This window comes from Diabrotica undecimpunctata, chromosome 3 (assembly GCF_040954645.1).
Source record: "Diabrotica undecimpunctata isolate CICGRU chromosome 3, icDiaUnde3, whole genome shotgun sequence".
Classification (NCBI taxonomy): Eukaryota; Metazoa; Arthropoda; class Insecta; order Coleoptera; family Chrysomelidae; genus Diabrotica; species Diabrotica undecimpunctata.
This window is the reverse complement of record NC_092805.1, coordinates 175,652,463-175,675,654: the sequence shown is the minus strand read 5'-3', so window position 1 is coordinate 175,675,654 and position 23,192 is coordinate 175,652,463. Positions and strand designations below refer to the sequence as shown.

The 23,192-nt window shown below is 30.7% G+C and overlaps 1 protein-coding gene across 3 annotated transcripts in view; it reads left to right on the top strand.

Annotated features, from left to right (window-relative positions):
* LOC140437865 (calcium/calmodulin-dependent protein kinase kinase 1) overlaps nucleotides 1–23,192 on the top strand; it is a 189,363-nt gene that overhangs the window by 89,058 nt on the left and 77,113 nt on the right. Inside the window, exon 1 of one of the 3 annotated variants that reach the window (XM_072527656.1) lies at nucleotides 16,070–16,256. The exons of the other annotated variants lie outside the window; for them this stretch is intronic. The gene's annotated coding sequence lies outside the window, so the exon portion shown is untranslated. Of the gene's footprint in view, nucleotides 1–16,069; nucleotides 16,257–23,192 lie in introns of those variants that run through there. 3 annotated transcript variants of the gene reach the window in all.

Genomic DNA, 23,192 nt, shown 5'->3' with positions numbered 1-23,192 from the left:
TTTATCCAGCGTCCTCTGTCCGCTCTTCTGACGTGGCCGTACCAGGATAGTCTCTTCTCCTCTATATAGTCGATTATGTCTGATTGCACTCCCATTCTCCGCTTAATCTCTGCGTTTTCAATTCTGTCTCTTTTTGTAAGTCTACAGCTTCTCCTCAGGAACTCCATTTCTACTGCTCTTATTCTACCTCTATTTCTCTTGTTTATTGTCCAGTTTTCGGACCCATATGTCAGGATACTTCTTGTTAGGGTATTATATATTCTCTTTTTTGTCTTTATCGTAATGTTCTTATCCCACAACACTGAGTTTAGTTGTCTTATACAGTTTCTTGTTTGTCTCAGTCTGTTGTTTATATCTTCTTCTGTTGTTCCCTGGTTCGATATTATGGTTCCTAAATACTTGAATTTATCTGTTCCATTTATTTGTCTTCCCTCGTCTATTTCTAGGTTTCTCATATCCTTGTTTTCTGTTGTTAGGTATTCGGTTTTCTCTAAGTTTATTTCCATTCCGTTGTTTTTATATTCTTCTTCTAGTTTTCTGAGCATAAAGCTGAGACCTTCTTCATCTTGTGCGATGACTACTTGATCGTCGGCAAAACTTAAGGTGTATAGGTATTCGTCTCTTACTGGTATGCTCATTCCTTCGCACTTTCTCCTCCATGGTTTGAGTGTCTTTTCCAAGAATATTTTAAACAGAGTAGGGGGGACGTAGCACAGCCTTGTAGTAGTCCTTTTGTCGTCTTAAATGGATTGTAGGCTTTATTTCCACATTTAATAGCTACTTTGTTTTCTTTGTATAGTGCTTTAACTGCTTTTATTAGTGTTTGTCGGATTCCGAGATCATTCATTGCTTCCCATAATTTGACTCTAGGTATTGAGTCATATGCTTTCTTTAGATCAACAAAGGCCAGATGGACCGGTCTACCTTTTGCCATTTTCTTCTCTATCAGTTGTTCTAATTTGTACGTATGATCTAGGCATGATTTTCCTACTGTGAACCCTGCTTGGTCTTCTCCAATTTTTCCTATTATTTCAGTTTCTAGTTTTTCTTTAATAATTTTAATCTTTAATAATTTCTTTAAGTAAAAACTGTTAGGTGATAATAGATACCAGGTTTTACTTGCGGTGGCAGCTACTCATGGTATGTGTTTTACAAGTTTTACGTGCTAATAATTTTAGATTTTTATTGCAAGAGAATATTCTTAAAACGGGACGAACAAGAAAAATAAATAAACAAAATACAACGAAAATATTGAAAAGTAATACAAAATACATTTTTATCTACTTTAAAACTGACATTCTCAACAAAATTCAGCTGGTTTGTATTATTTTTAGAGATCAATGCTCTGAATTGATGCTGCCTATCTTACAACACATAGCACAGAAAAATATTCCGGTAAATAACTACATAATACGTTTTGCTTCCTAAATGATCTAGATCGATAATGGTAATATTGAAAAACTGAATTTCTATTTTAATGTCCAAATAAATTAAATTCCCTATATTTTACAACAGACTTCACAGCCACAATTTAACACAAATTCCGTTAATAAGTTTTTGCACGTTTTCCAAGATTGACGTTTCTAGCATTTACCCGAATAAAAAAGAAACGATTTTACAAGGTAATCCGATGTTCATTTCCAGTTAGTCATTTGTCTCCCGTAGGGATGTCATCTACCTTAATATACTTGGGTTTGCTGATAAACCCGTCGAAAAGAAAACGAAGGAAAGGAACGAGTTATATAAAATTTAGCACGCGTTCTTACAACAAAAGACCCGTTTCATTCTTTTTGCACGTTTTAGGTAGGGAATACAATAGAATTTATAGAAAATTGGAGAGCAGATCAACTCATATACGAACGATATAACGATTGTTAAAGATTTTGTTTCATTTTGTAAAGAAATATAAGAGTTTTGTTCTGCGATCGTTTTATTTCAGTTACTAAGTGGTTTTACAGCTTACAAATTAGACGATATTGTTCAAGGCAAATTGTGCTCATGTTATAATTCTACGAAAGCGATTTCTGTTTCCGGTTATACTGAACAAATGTTTGACTAAATAAAATCATAAGGCAAATTATAATATTTAACGTACTAATATATATTCTCCTATCTGCCTACTTTCTACTAAATTGGAAAAACCGTTACTCATTCAAATATATATATATATATATATATATATATATATATATATATATATATATGTATATATATATATATATATATATATATATATATATATATATATATATATAACTATTACTGTCTAGTTCTAATAGAACCTTATATTCGATAAAATTACCTGCTAAGTTCCTTTCTCTTGAGAATTACCTATAAATGAAAAATTTCCGATCGCAGCGAACCGTTTCCAGGAAGATTTAATGCATTTATGGAAATTTAGAGGAAGAGCAACTTTTATACGGAGATAATAATAATAATAAGTCTTCCCGATTTGATTTAAAATCCTTCCAAGGATAGAGAACTGGTCAGATTAGCAATTTTAATGTACCTGATCGCAGAATATTATTGGATTAATTCAAGGGATTATAAATTATTCACTTTAAGTTGAACTAATGCATTTTCTGCATTTTATCGAGTTTTCTACCAGTCTTCGGTAAAATATAAATCGATATTAGTCTGAGATGAGAAGCGGTATTGCATATTAATGTAAGGAGCAGAAAATAATAGAAGAATAAAAAAAGACTTGCAGTCTTGTGATTTTTCCTTCCAGTAGAATGTTTGATGTTTTTGTTAGTCATTTTGTTAAGCTATACAAATGCCCTACTAAGATCAGAGAAAATCCGTACAGGTTAATCTTCTGCCACAACCAGATCAACTTTTTTACCTCAAAAAGAGGTAGACTTCTTAAATATAACTTGGTGGTTATTTGAGAGAATTTAGTTGGTATTTACAAATTCCAACAATCTATTTCATAATTCATATTCATACATTTTGGGGAAAACTGGCAGAATTATACTAGGTCTAGAAATAACCAGTTAATTCTTACTACCCTTCTTATGAATAGGTAAGTACCTTTTCCACTTTCAAATTATCTGACAATTTACCTTCACATAACGGTTATGTTAAATGTGCAAGAGGTGAAATTATTGGATTAATTACATTTATGTTGTCATTTATGTTTTATTAAAATTATGCTTCTTATTTAACAATTCATTCATAATTTGCCATCAAGTTTGATTTCATTGTTTGAATATTTAATTCCGATTCTAAATATTCGAAATATTTTTTATGTTTTAACCAGTGGCGGCTTGTGGTAATTTAAAAAGGGTGTTAAATTAAGAAATGTAAATACAGAAACGGTGAATAAGCGCCGCAGGCTGAAAATTTTTGGGGACCTTGCCCTTTTTTGTCTAAATTTTAAATTATTTATTACTGTTGTTCCTATATAATAAAACATAAAAGAAATGTGAGATAAATTTTATTGTCGTATGCAATATATCAAATCATTAGCATGCTAAAACCTTTTTGCTGATCTTGAAAAAAGAATTAGCATGCTAATGATTTGCATTAACACAAAAAATTTTCGGCAATATTTAATTAAATTGATGTGCACAACAATGTACATAAAATGCATCAGGAAAATTTTTCCTCATACTACTTTGAACGCCAACTTCACTTTCTAATATTACCTTAGTATTGCTTTGACCTACTAGCTAATTTATGGAAATATTAAGTATTTTCATTTCTTTTTTAATTTGTATGGCTATGTCACTGGAACTATGTGAAACAGGTTCTAAAAATTTCCAAAAACCTCATTCCGCTCATATCTTAAAATAATAACAAGTTGCTGATGAGTAGGAACATCAGTAGTTTCATCATACTAAATAGATACCAATCGTGTCTCTGAAACCTGTTTTTTAATCTCTTCCTGTTAAACAGTTACAATAACATCTAAAATCATTTTGAACTAATTTTGATGTACCTTAAAAAAATTATTTCTTTGCAAATGTTGTTTTATAACTATATCGATTTCTAAAACAAAATCAATAAGGTCTTTCCAATTTTACAGTACATAGATCTACGATCAGAGATACTACAGAAATATGGCTTTGCAAATTAGATTTCGAAAAAAATGATAGGTACATGAAATTGCCACTCTAGTTTGTCAAAAGACGTTTTCAGTAAACCCATTCAGTGAAAATATTTCTAAAAGTTGTAACCTCTAGTTGTAATTAGAATTCATTTAATGTTAATCCGTATTGATATCTCCACAAATAATTAAATATAATATATTTTACCATTTGACTATCTTCTCCAAAAGCGTCTCTACGAGTTTAAATACAGCATTAAAATTACCAGAAGCAAATCTATATGACTTTTTATTAAAATATGCTATATTTGATTATAGACAAAACGTAAAAAATTATTAAAAGGTAATTTTAAAATTATCTTCTTAAATATCTTTTCGAAATCAAAGTCGCTGAAGTAAATTTGCTCTTCATTAAGTTGATATGTTCCCCGTAGAAGAAGGTTTACATAAACACTTAAATAGCTATCAGGAAGCAACAGAAATACTGCGTAAAGTAGAAGGAAAAAAACAACGACTGCTGCACAAACTGCACCAAAAATCTAGGGATATTTCGATATACCCACATCAATTATTTTCAAAAACAGAGAAAATGGAGAGTAGGTATCTATAATTAATTAAAAATTCACTCCTATTTTGGTATGAACGTTTAGTGACTGGCAAACTTCCTGGCTATATGTAACCCAGTAATATTCATATTCACCCCTTTTAAACATTCACCGCCGTACTTCAGATTAAAATAAGCTGGTAAAAACCACTTTTGCTAAAAGATAATTAACCTTTATGCTGCTGTAATGGAGAACATAGCAAAAACAGCAATCCTTTTCCCAGCTTTCGTTTGTGCTTTGCGAACCATATTCGAGAAGTGGCGTTTCGTTTTTGCTCCTTGTTTTCAAACGCAGAATTTCAATGTAAGACTTCTGAAAGTTCAAAAGCTCCACGGAACTCAATGTTAATAGCTTAATGTAGGAATAATGTTGAAGCTTAACGAGAATTTAGAGAGTTCGAGTTATCATTTGATTGAATAGGGGGACTTCTTAGAAATAATTTCACCTGAGACTTAAACTTTAATCTAAGAAGATTTTCATTTCTATTTCTTGAGGTAGGTTAGGAACTTTTTTTATTTTCTTAAAAACCCTCTGTTCCATATCCATTTTAGGATATAAGCCTATTCTTGCCTTCCTACTATTATTATTCGTCTTGGTCCAGTATGTTTATTAAGATGATCACTCTATTTCAATATTATAATTTCTATTGTCAGACTAAGTAACAAGATATATTATGTTGATGAGAATTTGTTATTTATAATGGATTTAGAATGACTAATAATTAACTGAAATATAATAAATCTTAATAAAATATTACCTACTTATGTGAAATCACCCACACAGTATGTCGTTTATATAAAAAAAGACATTAAATGGACGTAGGAGGAAAGTCCATTCACGTGAACTTGTAATAAAACTGACTACAATACATAAAATAAATAATAAATATTTGTGTGTACGTCATTATTTTAAATCAATACATTTGGGGTATAACTACAACAAAAAAGTGCTTTATATAGTATAATTTTGGAAAATATGAGAGCACTATTACCATCATTCTAACGAAACAAGGAGCAGATCAGGTAAAACATATTACTTGAGAATACGTTCCAAGATTTACCAAAAATAGAAGATTAATCTGCTGATCACTAAAAGAATTTATTATTTACTGAGGAAGCTAAACCTAAACTTAAATCTTATACGCGTAAGGAATCCTGTAAAATTTTAGGAAGTGTTCCTCACCGGCAACACACCTTCACGACGCTCGCACAATACTCAAACGACATCATCAGGACTCTCACACGACGATTATATGACGACACTTATTGTAAAGAAGACCCAAGTTATAATTATTTCGCATATTAAGTTATTTCGCAATATTCCTACCACCTTGAATTATTTGTCCATCTTCATTGTTTCATTTAAAAGCATCTTGTTCTACAAATTCAACTCATTCCAAGTATCCTAGCACAAAAAAATCCATTTAAATATTAACCTACAATTTTCTTTTTCTTCCTGTCGAAATATCAAACTAAAAATGCAAAGCTTAATTGCGAATGCACTGTTTAGCGGAGCAAGGGCTTTTAAGTCCCAAGAGTATTTCTTTTATTACACTATGAAAAATATGCGAAATGAAGGAAAGCCATATCTTCATGAAATTTGAAATTTTTTAATGGTTCTCCATAATTTTGAGTATATACATTTGGAAGTAATTGTTCTAACTGTATTTCACAAATTGTGAAATTAATTCGGAAAGTCAAAATTTAATAAGAAAATCCACACTTTAATGTTTTGTGCACTAATAATACATGAATGACAAAATAGTGACGAGTGCGTAACACTCAAAACTTAAAATGATTTTTAAGATCGGGTTAGAGAATTTTCTGATTAATACAAATTTATGTTCAGATTTACATCCTATATTTTTCATCCAAACAATAAAAAATCTATTACGTGCTTTATTTTTAGACCCAAATTTTAACATAATGAAATCCCTCAGTAATTTCATCACTGGTAGTGATAAAGTTTTACGGTAGTTATAGTTATTGTTCGGTTATGACTTCGTATTCCTGTTTAATCGCGAATTTTCTTGAGCCATAAGATCTGCTTCCGTCTAATTCCTCTTCGGCCTTCTATTATACCTTTCATCATAAGCTGAAAGATTTTATACCGGTTTCCTCTAAGAACAAGCCTTTGGCATGAAATTTTTCATATTTTAATAGTTTTCAGTAATTTACGAACGGCATTTGCTCTATTTAACACAGCTTCAGAAGTGAGTCAGAGATATGGACTTTCATTATTAGTTACATTACAGGATATTAGTTACACTACGTTCTTTTAGTATATTGGTCATATATTCACGAAATAATTTCTATATTTTCTTAACATTTTCGGTTGTTCTGATTTCTTTCATGTATATCATAACTCTGCTGATGGAGTTAATAAATCTTTTATTGATAAGAGTATAATCTATCATATTGTGTGCTTGGTAATAATCAAAGAGTCTATCCCGTCGTTCATTGCTGTCTCCCAGGCCAAATTTTTCTACACGATCTGATCTATGCCCCTTATCAATTTTAGCATTAAAATCTCCCGTTTCATTTGTGATTTCTTTGGATGTTAAACTTATTTTAGGAATCATTTAAGATATTCTAGTATTCCAATCTGCGAACAAATATTTTCAGAATGAAAACAGCCCAAGAAAACGTCACTGAACTGACGAACTCTTTGCCTACGCAATATTTGACCAATCCAATCAAATGTGGATATTTTACAGTTTTGGAAAAATTACAGTGATTCTGCTACTTCAGAAATTTGATGTTTACATTTGCAAGTAACCTTGGGCGGACGTAAATATAAATAGTTGTTCAATGTTCATACATGTAGTTTTTTATTTTTGGTGAATGCGCCGGTAGCATACTTATTTTGGTTAATATTTTTAGTTATCTTCATTTTCGATAATTTTATTTTGTGTAACGTTTTATACAAACAAAATATATCATTGGTATCCTAGTATACACACACTAGTGTAAATAATAATAAATTCTAGATTGACGAAATTGAAAAATAGCTCAACTTACAACCCTCTTGGTTCCTATAGTTCTGCAGGTTCAACAATATGGTTCTGCTGTTTTCTAGTTCTTTTTATATCGGTTTTAAAACTGTTTAGATTTTCTACTTTCCAACTTTTTTTCTTGCAGTGGTTATTATTGCATTTATTTTAATTTATCTATCACGAATGACGGACATGTATGGTTTGATTTCTCAAATGAAGTTTGGATTGTTCCTGAGGCACAGTGGAACGAATTGCTGAAAACGTGACCAAAAGTCTAAATGTGTACCAATTTGGATATTCAATGTGTATTATAAGGTTTTTAACCTTGCTCATTACAGATTTGATGTCAAAATTGCAAAATTCGAAATTTTATTAAATATGGCGGACCAAATTTTATATATTTCGAATTATTTGGACATAAATTGGAAAAGTTTTTGACGTCGCTCATTACGAATTTGATATCAAAGTTGAAAAATTCAAAAAGGTTAATCCAATATTGCGAACCAAATTTCATAAAATTTGAATTAACTCGACATAAATCGGTATTGGAACGTTTTCACCTCGCTGAATAAGAATTATGGTATCAAAATTTGAATATTCTACACGGCAGATCCTAAATGGTGAACGAAAATTATAAGAATTAAGAAGAATTAGACAGAACAGTGTACTATAAGGTTTTTGAATTTTCTGATACGAATTTAATATCAAATAAAAGTGAAAATCTTAAAATGCTGGAACCAAAATGTTTCAGTTGTAATAAACACATGTGTAAAAAATATTTAATTTTATTCAACAAGTGTAATAATCCTTTGTCAGTTTAAGAAATTGTATTAATCAATTAATATAATTAATAAACATAAATAAATTTCCATCAATCCTATGGCTCTACAGCTGAATTCGAGCCCTGGCTTCCTTCAGCAAATCCCTCCATTTATACCATCTGTAGCCATTCTTCTCCACAATCGACTGAAATTTTGAATGAATAAATTTATGTATGTTAAACATTCGAAATATTACAATCGTATAACAATCATTTTTTCCAATCTTTATGTTTTCGTCTGCTGTCATGTTGTGTAAGCGTTTCTTCAGGGTCATCTTCAAAATAGCTAATATACCGCCGGAGTCTTGATCTTCATAGAAATCTGTAGAAACAAATATCCTTTTCTGAATCATTATCATCAGTGTCTTAAGAAATCCGAAGGGGGACTAAGAGAGGTATCGCTTCTGGTAATAAGCTTTTTCTGATAGTTTGTCTATTGGTAATAATGCTGCTGTAATTACGTTGGGTCCATAGATCAGTAATCGGTGAGCTTCGATGGGTATATAGTTACAAACAATAGACATATATAGTTACAACAAAGTACCTTGGCTATTTCTGTATACTTCCGAAATTTTTCTATATCAATTTCTTTACCACAAGAAGTATCGGACGACCGCGCAAAAGATGGAGTGACAACCTTCCACAGAGGTATTAATCCGCCAATGAACAAGCAGAATTGTTTATAAAAAGGAACAAGAAGAAGAAGAAAAAGAATTTCTTCACCAGTTAAAATTTTTTGTAAAATAATATGAACACGATGGATCAGTTCTTCGTCGATTCCGGTTATACAAGCTGATATATTGATATAAGACAGTCATATGCGAGAAGAACAGACAATAGGTGGTCCACTTGAATTACACTGTGGTATCCAAAAGGCGTCAAGAGACCAAGAAGATCAAAAGACGTCAAAATTTAAGATGGGACTATGACATAAGGAAACAAGCCAAGACATAAGGATATTAGACAAGCGTGGGCAGAAATGAAGAATGACTATGTAAGGGTAGCTGCACCATAATCGGTAAAACATGCTGAGAATGATGATGATGGCATAGTCATGCCAAAATCGGGTTTTGGTGTGTCTATCAGGAGTCATAATTTTTTTTTTAAGACTTTCCGAGGTAATACGCTTTCTTTTTTTTGTTTTACATCTTTATCTTCAGCTTCTTCAACATTAGAATCACCGAATCCATGCATGTAGAGTTGATAATCAGGCTGTTTTTAACATTACGTCAATATCGATGTCAAAGTAATGACGATGCGAAGATTGTGTTCCAGTAATATTCCAAAATTGCATGTCGGTTTCTTTACTACGCTAGGAGTATAAAGAAACCCATAAATCTCTGAAAAAACGATAACTATATGTTTATATCAGTTTTTAAACATTGCATACATATTGACACTTTACCATTGAATTTTTAGAAGTTATTTATTACCGGAGTAATGGCTGTAGTGCGGATTTCCAAGTTATTTTGAAAGTCAATTAGCTGTACTTCTAATGCGGCCTAATACCCAAATTTTCGATTTATTTTTACATATTTTTGTTCAGGAATTGTTGATAAACAAACTATTGTGATTATATTTTTTACTAGCTTAATGCATTAAAAAACAAAGTACGTACATAGAGAAATATTATTTATGTTTTATATCTGATGAAAAGAAAAAGTTGGTCAACGTTTAAAGACGCACTAACTTTTAAGCTAAGCTAGTCCCACGCTTCACTAAAGAAAACATGCGTAGTTTGATCTATTCTGCAACTTAAAAATTAATCGGCTGTCTGTTTCTATAATCGAAATTCAATAGTGCCAACTTTCCTTTCAATAGACAACTTAATAGTCAAAAATCCCTATAGAAAAATTTTATTCCGGGACTTTGTTTTCGGCTACGTTTTCCACATTTTACCCACTGTGTGACGTTTCGTCTGGAACTTCAGGAGACATTATCTAAATATCCAATTATTCACGATAAATTTAAAAATTAAATTAGTCAATTTAATAATAGAAAATATCCTGGTTTTTACGACGCATATAATCCTTTGCTATTTCATTTTCTCATTAAACTTTAATTAAAAACAGGCGATATATAGGAATGTGGTAGGGTTTCTAGTTTATGCTTGACCTTTCATTGAAAATCAGATTTTATAAACGTTGTGTGAAAGGATAGGATCATTGGGCAGTATTTAATTACTGGGTACTTGAAACTTTAATTTAATTTTCTATAAATTTTAATTAAAGCCATGAAAATGGCGCTGTAAATTAAAATCTGCCCCAATGAGATTTTTTGTCGTAATATTAACATTAATTTTTTCAGGTTATGGCCAATTTTCCAAGATATATAATAAATATAGAGTCTCCCGGGGCGTAAAAAAGAGTTGTGTGTGTGGTTGGTATTGACTGCGAACCCTATGGTTTCATTTGTCTAACATGTTTGACTTTGATTCTTGACAATGATTAAAAAAAATCTATTAATATTTGAAATTTACATTATTAATATTTTAAAAACAATATACTACGGTAAAAAATTCTACATTATACAATTGGTGAACTTATGTACAAACATCATATATTTTTTATACAATTTTGTATACAATTTTTTAGTAGTAGGTATCGTATCCATGCATCCAGTGCCCAGTGGTTATGTTTTTCCACTATTATCCAGTTCCGCAAGCAGTGTTTTTTTTTATTTATTTTTTTTGTTGTTTTCTTTTTTTTATTTTCAATATTTTTTATGTATTTTTTTATATTAATATTGTTTAATATTTTTTTTATTCATAAAATGATTTTTTTATTTTGTTTTATATATCTTTTGATTCTTATTTTTTTAATATATTTTTTATTTATTTAATTTTTTTGTCTATTTTTTTTCCATTTGTGTACAAGTTTTGGTATACGTTGGTCTTTATAGACTATTGTTTCATATCCTTATTTTTAAACTGCTTATGTATTGATACAGCAACTTATAAACTTCTAAAACTTCATAAAAAATTTGGTCTTTATTCTATTTTTACTATAATTTAATATCATATGTTCTAGTGTGCCATATTCTCCACACTCGTGTTTCGGGAATTTACAATTTTTAATTTAAATAAGTGAGATGGTGCTAGGGAATGATTGAATCGAATTTTACAGATAATTCTGATTGCATCTTTTTTTGTTATAAAATTGCAGAACCATCGTTTGGTAAGAATTTTCGGCTGAATGCCTTTATAAAAAAGGCCCTTGGTGGAATGATCATATTTATCCTTCCATTCCTGCCTAATTATGTTTTTTGAAATAATATAAAGGTCTTTCGGAATTAATAAATAATTTACAAAATTATCGAAATCCAATGCTTCCTTGGCCAGTATGTCTACTTTTTAATTATGGATGATCCCACAATGAGCTTTAACCCAAACAAACTTAACTATTTTTCCTTCCTTATACAAGTATTTAAAATTGGTTAATATATTTTGTAAGATATAATTATTATTAATGTTAGTAGATATATTTGAAAGTTTATGTAAAACCATTTTATACAATCTGATATTATTAAAAAAATTTATTATTAAATAAATTAGTTTTAATATATTTTAATGCTTCTAATATAGCGAGTTGTTCAGCTGAATAACTTGAAAATTCACTTGGAAGTTTTTTAGCCTCGAAATAGTTTTGTGTAGGGTCCCAAATGCACAAGACGTTTTTCCGTCTTTTTTTCAATTTCTATTTTCTATTTCGATAGAAATTGTATTTCTATCTCAGGCACATTAGTTAAGTTTGTTTGGTATATCGGTAACAGTTCGTTTTTATACATAATATCTGTATATTATCGTAAGTTTTTCTTCCAGTACTTATTAGTTAAATCCATTATAAATAGGTTGTGAACTTTACTAACCAGACTACTATTTTTAGATAAAATTTTACACAAAAATTTATTACAGAGATATTTTCTTCTTAGCTCTAAAGGCATTTCATAACATTCTACATAAAAATTTGAAATTGGTGTACCTTTAAAGGCTCCAAGGGACAATCTTTGACATTTATTCACTAAATTATCTAACTTTTTTAGGTTACTGAAGGCTGCTTGAGAGTATAGAAAGCATCCGTAATCCAGAATTCATCTAATAAATGACCTGTATAATAACAAAGACATTTCTGGATCGGCTCCCCAGCTGTAAGAACTTACAGCTCTTAATATATTTATTTCTTTCTCGGATTTTTTTAATATTCTTTCTATGTGCTCTTTCCAGACTAATTTTCTATCAATTGTTACTCTGAAACAATTGATAGAAAATTTTTATCTATGTTCTACTAAAACAATCTGATTGGGAACAGTTCGTTTCCAGGTGCATATCCATGATTTCGATTTCGTTAGTGAAATCTTTAATCTTTTCTTGTGACACCATTGCTTAAATCGAAGAAAAAATTGGTTTAAAGTTCCTGAATTCGTCTGTTAGCGTTTCTAGGTCAAAGGTATAGATTGTATACAATATAGGACTTAAAACGCTACCCTGAGGTAAATTTCCTCATTTATTTTAAGGTTAATTATGCGATTACAATATAATTTTATTATTTTTTTAGAAAATTCACAACTAAATCCAATTCGCACCATTTCTTGATGTCGAATTCCTAGATTTACTTTATTGTAGGCTCCCTCAATATCCATAAACAACGCTGTGGTAGAACGGTTTAATGAGAATGAAGTATTAATGTAAGTGACTATATGAGTAATATTTTTTATTCTGGAATGAGCTTTTTTAAACCCAAACTGATATTTTGGTATATTTGGTTTTGGTATTTTGATGACTGGAATTCTTTGAGACTTTTTTTAACAGGCTGTCCATTGCAATTTTATTGATATTTTCTACTTGAAGAAGGTATACTGCTTCTTCTTCTTCAACCCATGGCGGCGTGACTTGGTTTATAAAGGTTTTTGTCCACTTTTCTGCTACTATCTTACTGACTGGTTCTTTACAATTTTTTTTAATTTTCTAACCTCTGTCTATATTTGTGTAATTGGTGTATTTTTATTTATTGGAGTACAAAAATTCCTCCAAGATTCTTTTCGCGCTTTTTTATTAGTTTTTTTAGACAAAACCATTGTTCTTTGTAGACAAATATAATTTTCTGCATTTGAGTTTAGTTTAAATCGCAAAAGAGCATCTTTTTGATTTTTCACTAATATGTCACATTGTTCATTCCACCAATGTTTATTAAATTTCGAATTGATCACTTTTTTCTTTTTAGATATTGAATTTTCTGTTGCTTTGTTTAATGCTATACATTTATCATATCGTTTTATATTATTTCAATATTTTCAGAAAAAAGTGACCAATTTGCTTTGTTTAAATTCCATCTGTTTTTATTTGTTTTAATAATATAAGTATTACTTCTGATTTCTATTAATATAGGAAAATGATTAGATCCTAAAGTAGTTATTTTTGTTTTGCCAATTGCATAATGTAACCAAATCAAGAGATACAATAAAAAGGTCTATTGCCGATTTATTCTTTTGATTTAATGAAGGGATGAGAGTTTCCGCGCCATTATTAGGAAAAACTAGGTTGGTATTTCCAATTGCTGAAAGTAAATTAATTCCTGCTCTATCAGTAATATCACAACCCCACACTTGATGGTGACAATTAAAGTCGCTCGCCAAAAAAACAGGTTTTTCCAGTCTTTCAAAAAACAATGACCAACTTCTTTCAGATATGTTTAATTTCCGTTTGGCATGTATCGAATAAATATTTAATGTAAATAAGTTACTTACTTTAACAGCTAGAGAGTCATTAAACCTTCAATACTCTTAAAACTCTTTGTATTGTTAAAAGCAATATTTTTCTTAAGAAGAATACCTGCACCACCATATCCATCCTCTTTATCTGAACGAAACAAATGATACCCATTAAAATTTGGTTTCAAATGTTTCTTTAACCAAGTTTCACTTAAAATACTCGAATGAATATTTTCAAACAAATTTTTTTTTATTAACCCTTTATTGTGTATTAATGATCTTATATTATATTGAAGGATATTAAATTTATTGTTGACTGTTATTAAGAATTGGTAAAATATTCCTTTTAATTGAATTTAACATTTGCTTATCATCTGTTGGTAAATATTCTTTTATAACTTTTAGAATTGATTCCAGTATTGTGTTGCTCTGTATGCATGCAGCATCATAGTGAGTGAAAGAAGAACTACTTGGCTGACTAAAAGGTACCTTGTGATATTGTGGAATATTTGTTGCTTGGACAAATTGCCTTGAGTATTTGTTGTTTGGACTTGTTGCGATTATCTTTCTTTTAACATTGACTGTATATTTAGATCCCTCTGTGGGAGATTTGGTAGCTGAAGCATAGCTTGATTTATGTCTATTAATGGCTTCCTAATCTGGAGATAAAAGTAAGGCTCCTACGATGTTATATCTTCTCAATATTGTATTACGGACTTGAATCCTGGACACTAACTGAAGCAATGGAGAAAAAACTTGAAGCCTTCGAGATGTGGCTATACAGGCGAATTCTAAGGATATCATGGACAGACAAGATAACCAACGAGACCGTATTACGAAGAGTGGGCAAAGAAAGAGAGGTGATGTATACCATTAAAAGGAGAAAGTTGGAATATCTCGGACATATAATGAGAAACAGCACTAAATACAGATTACTGAAGGTAATCCTACAGGGTAAAGTATTCGGAAAGCGAGGAATTGGGAGAAGGAGAATATCATGGTTGAAGAACCTGAGGAAATGGTTCTCCACAACAACAACGAATCTATTTAAATCATCAGTCAATAAAATAATTATAGCCAGAATGATTGCCAATATTCGGAACGAATAGGCACTGAAAGAAGAAGAATGGCTTCCTTGTAACTTATGTTTTCTGTTGTCATTAACCGTTTAATTGATTTTTGTTCGAAAAATTCTGGACAATTAAATTTATCGGTAGCAGAATGATTGCCTGTACAAAAATACACAAAGGGTTGTTTTGTTTCTCGCAAGTATCACTAATATGTTCATTACCGCAAAACTTACATCTATCCTTACCACGACACTGCTTAGTTATTTGTCTATAACGCAAACATTTTAAAAATTGTATTATTTTAGGAATATATGTTTCGACATTTCGAGTTGTCCCTAATCGTCATAGTTCACAACGAATTAAATTTATTAAAAATTATATCCGCTGATAGTCTTATTTTTCACATTTATACTCATTTAACAGCGCTCTCGATGTTCCACAAATTTCTTGTATAATCTATGCGTTATCTACATCTATTCTTGAGTTACCAAATGCCTCAAAAATTATATAGTCTGACTGTTCTTGTTTTAAGCAAATTTTGTATTGTAAATTCATAGCCAACTTTGTCAGCGGCAGAAAACAACTTATTTTGATCATTAAAAAATGCTTAAAATGTTTTATATTTTCACCCATCAAAACAAAATCCGAAAGAGGAAATCCCCGCTGACAAACACGACATACCTACAATTACAACTATAAGCTTTACCTGTCATCCTGAGCTTTTACCACTTCCTGAGTGACTCGCGTGCTCTTCGGACACTTCGTTCTGCGCCGTTTTTCGCTTCCTGCGAACAGTGCCGCTGGTTGTAAGTTCGACGGTGGTTCAGTTTTCAGTAGCGTAACTGTTAACGGCTGATTTGGACGTCCCGTTTCCGTCGGAGCGCTCTATCACGTGGTCTTAGTGTTTCCCGCTCTTTTGCGTGGTATCCAGCTCTGCTCACGACATTCCTCCGAGGATTTATAGAGATAGAAGAGGTTAATATTAATGATCAGGACTATTTATCACTCGGTAATGATATTTTTTGTTTAATTAAAAAAATAACTTTATGTTGTAGACAGTTGCTTAGAATTAGATAATTATGATTTTGAAGTAATAGATTAACACGTTTGTATTTGAGCAAATACCAAGCAGTTAGTTCGTTAGTTGCATGTTTTTGCTGCTTAAATGAGGTCTTAAAATGATCAAATATAAATAATATAAAACCACTTTATTATTTTTCTACGATATTTCCAAAATATTTCAAGCTTTATCCAATTTTCAAAATTTCTTTCTTAGCTTTGTTTTAAAGAAGAACGTATTTTAAATTTATAATTCTTTGAGATTAATAAAAAAAAGTATAAAAATGTCAAATAAATTATTTATTAATTATATTTCCAAACAAATACAATCCCAGGATACTACCTCGTGTAAGTAAATTGTTACTATTATTCCGAACTTTTTAAAAATATTGTCTTTTATATTATCGTAGCGCTACCAATATCTTTTTATTCAACAAATTCAAAATTTATAAGATAAGTTTTCCATTATTTTCCACTTTTATTTTTTAAATGAAAGTATCAAAAGCCTTTTCAAAACCTGCTGTGCCATATGAATTTTCTTGCCTGTAATATTTATTGTGAAATTTTTGTTCTCAAAATAACAACTCATTACTAGTCACTATTTCTGGGCGTGTTAAAGACGACACCAAATATATAGAAAACCAACAGTTCGCAACGTAAATATTAAAAAAGAGATTATTAAGCCTTTATCTGACAGAGCCAGAAAAAACCTGAGTAAAAAGGCGTTTTTCGAAGAAAAACATTTGTATATATTCTAGTAAAAATGATTATAGAGAACAAATTTATCTTCTTCATTGGCATACGTATTCTACCACTTGCTGTAGACTGTAGTCCACCATTCTACTCCATTTTCATTCCGTCCTTTTTGCTATTTAGTGTCACCTCGTTTATACCCTGTAGCTTACATTTTTTTCTGATATCGTCACTCCTTATTCGCTCTATGAACATATTTCCTGTAATTCTTTCTCACGAGTATTTTCATTTCTACTGTTTCCAAAACTCTGGCGTTTTAGCTGTGTCCACCATTGATGACACCATTCAGTATCCTCTTCGTTTATTGACACTTTTTATGATTTAATGCATGTTTAGATTGACTATCCTAGGGCTTAGTGAATCCCACTGTCTCTTTGCATTTGCCGTATCTGTAGGTTCAATAAGTTGTACATCTATTGTGAACTTAATCTTATTGTTTTGATAGACATTTTTAATTATTTTTATAATATACAACTGGAAGTATTTATTATAGAAGAGATATATTATATCTGTAATTCCTACTCTGTCAAATGCGAGTAATTGACTTTTAGTATATTTTGACGAGTACATTTTGATGAGTAATTTACTTTGAGAAAAAATTCATTTCACGTCAAAAGTACATTTTTGTCTTAAAATTCACTATTCTAGCGACTACCATAGTTGTTCATTAAACTTTTTCCACCCTCAGTTGGAATGGTAACCGCCCCCAGAGGAAAAGCACATATTGGCATAGGGTACATTTTGATCTTTAAGCTATTTATTACTTTCTGTCCAAATTTCAAACAAATCCATACATATAGAAAGAATTCTGAGCAGAAAACCATCATATTCTGGATTAAAAAGATATGAAACAAATTACAACTACATTTAAACTAAACAACACCTAGATTCTTATCCAAAATAAAACCCAAAAATAAAAAAAAGATCAAACAACTCTGTTTATAAAATTCTGTGTGAATGTAACAATTTTTATTTGGGTGAAACTTTAAGATCAATATATATTAAAACTAGTGTATAATAACACCTTTTAAGGCTTTTAACACAAGAAGTGTGGTACACGGCTGATGCCTACAGGATCTAGACAAAGTAAATCGAAATTAATTATTTTTTATAATTATATTTTTTTGAACCCAAAAAAAATATATAAAATATTCAATGAAATTTAGTGTTTTTATTAAATGATATATCCCTTTTGTGTTTATATCCATTAAAAGTAACTTTGGTTTGACTGTACATCATTTATAAAATTTCCTTTGTTGTTTACCGTGCTTTGACATAAATTAAATAGCGTATTCGTTTGAAAAACAGTTGATTAATAATAGATACAATACAAAAATTTGTGTTGCAGTATAAATAACATTAATTGCTGTGTCCAATAAACGTGAAATATGAGCTTTGTTTTTGTCATATCGAATAAATAGACCTAGATATTCTAATTCTAGGATTAGTTGGTCATAATCAAAATTAAATAAAATCCGAGGCTGAATTATCGCACCACTTTAGTACATTAATGAAAATTTATAAATCAATAACGTTCGTTTTGTTAATAAATAGTAAGGCCGTCGAATTGATTATGCCTCAATACAACAAAATCAATATATGTAATAGTTTAAAAGTATTTTTGTGGATTTGAATCTACCAATTTGTTGCATATTCCCTATGATTGTGTGTGAAAGAAAGGTGTCAACAGTATCAGACTTTTCTATAAGACTGTTCCATAAATGGAGTCAAATTATGATCAGTAATCATAATCATATATGACCAGACCAAGTCAGAGGGCACATGATAATACTGGGTGATTTTAACGCTTGATTAGGCAACCAAGTAATACCTGCAATAAAGCAAAAACATAACGAGGATGTTATAAACGAAAATGGAGAAATGATGATAAACTTCTGCACGAATAGGGAACACAAATATAGAAGACCAACACGTATATACATTCAATAATATTTATTTGGTGTTAATGTGTCTGTTTAGTCATATAGTGTTATTAAGGCATCCTGCCAGTCTATTTGCTTTTTGTTCTTGATCTCTCACTTCTTTCAATTTTTTTTTACATCTGGTTGGTTCTGTGCTGACTACTATTTTCTGAGATGAGATTTTCATATTAAATTCTTTTGCTTGTATGTTAAATCTGTGGACCATTCTTTGCAGACTATCTTCAACTTGGGCTATCAATATTGCGTCGTCTGCGTAACAGAGTATTTTTATTTCTTTGTTTCCCATTCTGTATCCTTTTCCTTTGTTAACGCTTTTAATGATTTCATCCATGATCAAATTAAAGAGCATGGGGCTCAATGAATCCTCTTGTCTTATTCCGCTGCCTATTTCTATAGGTTCTGTAAATTGTCTATCTATTCTGAATTCCATTTTGTTTTGTTGTTTGTTTTATTGAAGGGAACTTCTCTATTATACTTAAGATGGATTATATCTTTATATCTGTCAAACGCTTTCCTTAGGTCAATCAGACACAGAAATGTTGGTCTATTATATTCTAGTAATTTCTCAGTAATTTGCTTTATAACGAATATTGCATCTTTATACTATCTTTCACTAGTAAAACCCTGTTGTTCATCTTCTAAACTTATCCTCTGATTTATTAGCACTTGTTAAATTTTAGTTGTAAGTTTTAGCGTAGTATTTACCAAGCTTATACCTCTGTAGTTTTTTGACTGTTTTATCTCCTGTTTTGAATAGTAGAATTAGTTCACTCGTTCTCCGTTCTTCCGGTATTTTATTGTGTTTTATAATTTTATTAATTAATGTTGTTAATTGTTCTGTCACTACTTGTCCACAATATTTCAGGAATTTGTTTGGTAGGAAGTAGTAGGAAGTTCTTCATTTGTGGTAATGTCTGGTGTTTCGGGTATAGGCAATTTAGTTTTTGAATACAAAGATGAAATAGTTTTGATGTTTTTTGTTGCTATTTATATATTGCCAATAACCTTTAGTATTTGTAATAATTTAGGTGTTAATGATGGTATATAGGGCAGTGAAGGGTAATATATGTTCTGATTGTTGGATACAATGTTCTGAAATTTCTCAAAAAATGGTGTTAAGTTAGTTATATTAACAGTATTAGAAAAAAGCATTCTATGTAGCATATTTGTAGGAGTTCTCTGTGAAGAGTTCTCAATTAAAATAGTTTTCAACAATTGAAGATCTTCCTGTAGGTAATCTGGATGAGGAAGCCTTAAAACACATTCTTTTAATCCTGTTATTTGGTTCATTTTCAGCTTGTTTGGATGATGTGAGTAATAGCTTATAAATCTATTGCTACATATGGGTTTTCTAAACCATCTGGTTTTCAACACATTATCTGTAGTTCTTACAATTCTCATGTCAAGGAATGGTAAAGAATCTTCCACCTTTTTCTCAACTGTGAATTGTATATGTTGATTATGATTGTTGAAATGTTAACTGTTTCATGAATTTTGTGTTTAAGAACTGCCAAAACTAAATCATCTACATACCTTTTAATGAAAGGAATGCAAAAAGTGCAGTTGTTGATACAATCATTACCAATGTTGATACAAACATTATCCATGACGTAGCTACTTAGAAGGGGCGAAAGACTAGACCCTATGGGGCTATCAAAAATGTGTTTTTAAAGGACACCATTAAATATAAAAAATCATAATAAAAAATAAGTTGATACGAAAAAAGTGTTTTGAAAACAAAGCGGTTGATAGGGTCAATTACAGGACGTTATCCACTTATTGTAAGGAAGAGAGATACCTCTAGAAATTATTAAAACGATCGAAAATATCTGCCAGTATAATACAATAAAAATAAAAGTACAAAAAGAACTAACTGACCCAATTGAAGCTGACAATGGGATAAGAAAAGGGGATTTCCTCCCTTTCTGATTCCATTCTGAGCCCTCTATTGTTCAACCTAATCATGGATGAAATTTAAAAAAAGTAAACTAAAACAGGATAATAAATGGGAGAAAAACAACTTTACATAATCTCTTACCCAGACGACGTAATACTAAGCTCTCAAAGTAAAGATGATTTACAACGTATGCTGCACCAGTTTAATATAACAACTTACTGGAGGCATATTGAAGAACAGACAGTCACGTTAAAAAAAAAAGAAGTTTAAATCGCAAACAAATTGTACAAATTCCAATCAAGAAATAAAAATTGTATATATAGATACGAAAATTTAAATAAATCGAACATAGTGATTATCTAACTAATACACTGGTCTGATGAACTAATTAATACCAATTTAATTACATAGAATTTGTCAACAGTAATTAACTTTTGAGAAATAAATTATAAGCGACATCAAAACAATATGTTCGTTTTCCATCAATATTCCTAATTGCAAATGTAAATAAGATAACTAATAATTACTGCATCCCACTAATGAAAATGTGAGCTGAATAGGTCAGTCCACTGACAAAGTTTTCGATTTAACACGAAAACTACCAGAGACACATTTAAGCTACTAGCGTTGAAAAATATTATTGTAAGTTTACGGAAGCATTATCTTACTTTCATTAACTTTTAAAATATTGAACCACTACATCCTACAGATGAAAATAAAAGAGATTTTCACAGACAAGACGATTTCTCAGAGCTAATAAGAAGAGCTACCTAGTTCGACAAATATGGGAAATACGACAGAAATAGACTAAGTAGAGATGAATCAGGTAAGGAAATCCTATGGGAGGTAAATACAATGAGAGAAGGTGGAAGTGTTGGGAAAACAAAAGTTATGAGAAATAAAATAGAAGACCTCAGAAACATCGAACGATGGAAGGAGCACTTTAAATTTCCTAAATATTGAAAATCAGGCGGAGGAGTAAGATAATACATTATCTTCTGCAGATGTGGAAATAAAGTACGCCAGCCCCTTTCTATCCATTTGATCGAACTTTCACGGTGTTTGGCGTTGTTCTGATATCGACAGAATTCTACTGGGTACTGGAAGCATTTCAAAGAAAGAGGCGAACTATATATAAGAGAAATTCGGGTGTAAGAGTTAGTGTAATAAATATATTTTAAAATTTACATTGCAAAATGCATTGAGTGTGTAATGAAAGCCTCACAGTACCCATATATAAGAAGCAATAAACAACAATTACTAAAATATAGGGGCATACTATATATATATATATATATATATATATATATATATATATATATATATATATATATATATGTGCAGTATATAAAGTTCTAGCAGTTATCTGGCTAAAAAACTCACACACCGGAAAATAAACCAAATCTTCGTGGATTTCCAGCAAGCATATCATTCCATAAAAAGAAGCAGGCTATGACTAGCAACGCAAGAAATGGGAAAAACAAGAAAATTAGTGGAGTTAACACAAATGTGCATGATACACATGTAAAGTTAGAACATCAACGCCATTTGGTATAACATCAGAACTCACACAAGTAAACGTTGTCACCATTGCTGTCCAATTTTCCCTTGGAACATGCAATAAGTAAAATACAGACGGAGCTGGTAGGTAGGTTTTTCCAATCAAAGTTCGAAACTGTTGTTTGCCTTTGCTGATGACACAGATACAGTATCTCATTCTACAAGAGACGTGTAAGTGGAGTTTTCACGACTCGAGGAGAAAGCAGGTAATTTGGGTCTTCTCAGAGTCTCGGTAATTCAAGTAAATGAAGAAAAGACGAAATACATAGTAGTATCACAATATTCCTCTTAATGATCACAATTTCGAACTAGTAAATGAGTTTAAAGTATCTGGTGCGCGGTAATCGCAAATGACAGCCAAGCAGAACAAGAGATATCAGCAAGAATAACTGCTGGAAATAGAACATTAGTCTATCTTTTAACATTATTGAGATCTACACTGTTAAAAAGACAGTCTAAACTATCACTGTAAAAATAAAGTCTTCGGCCAGTTGCTAAATGGGTGATTCTGCATGGTAGTGAAAACATTATCAGACATATAAAAGATAACCGGATAAGATAAGCTGGTCATGTGGTAAGAACAGAAGACAACAGAGTACAAAAAGGTATAATGATCAGAAATGGAAGCACAAGATCGCGGAAGATGGAGGGCGATATTGCATGTGGCTAATACTCACTCCGAGTTGTGAGACCAGACAAGGAGAAGAAAAAGTGACATATTTAATAATAGACA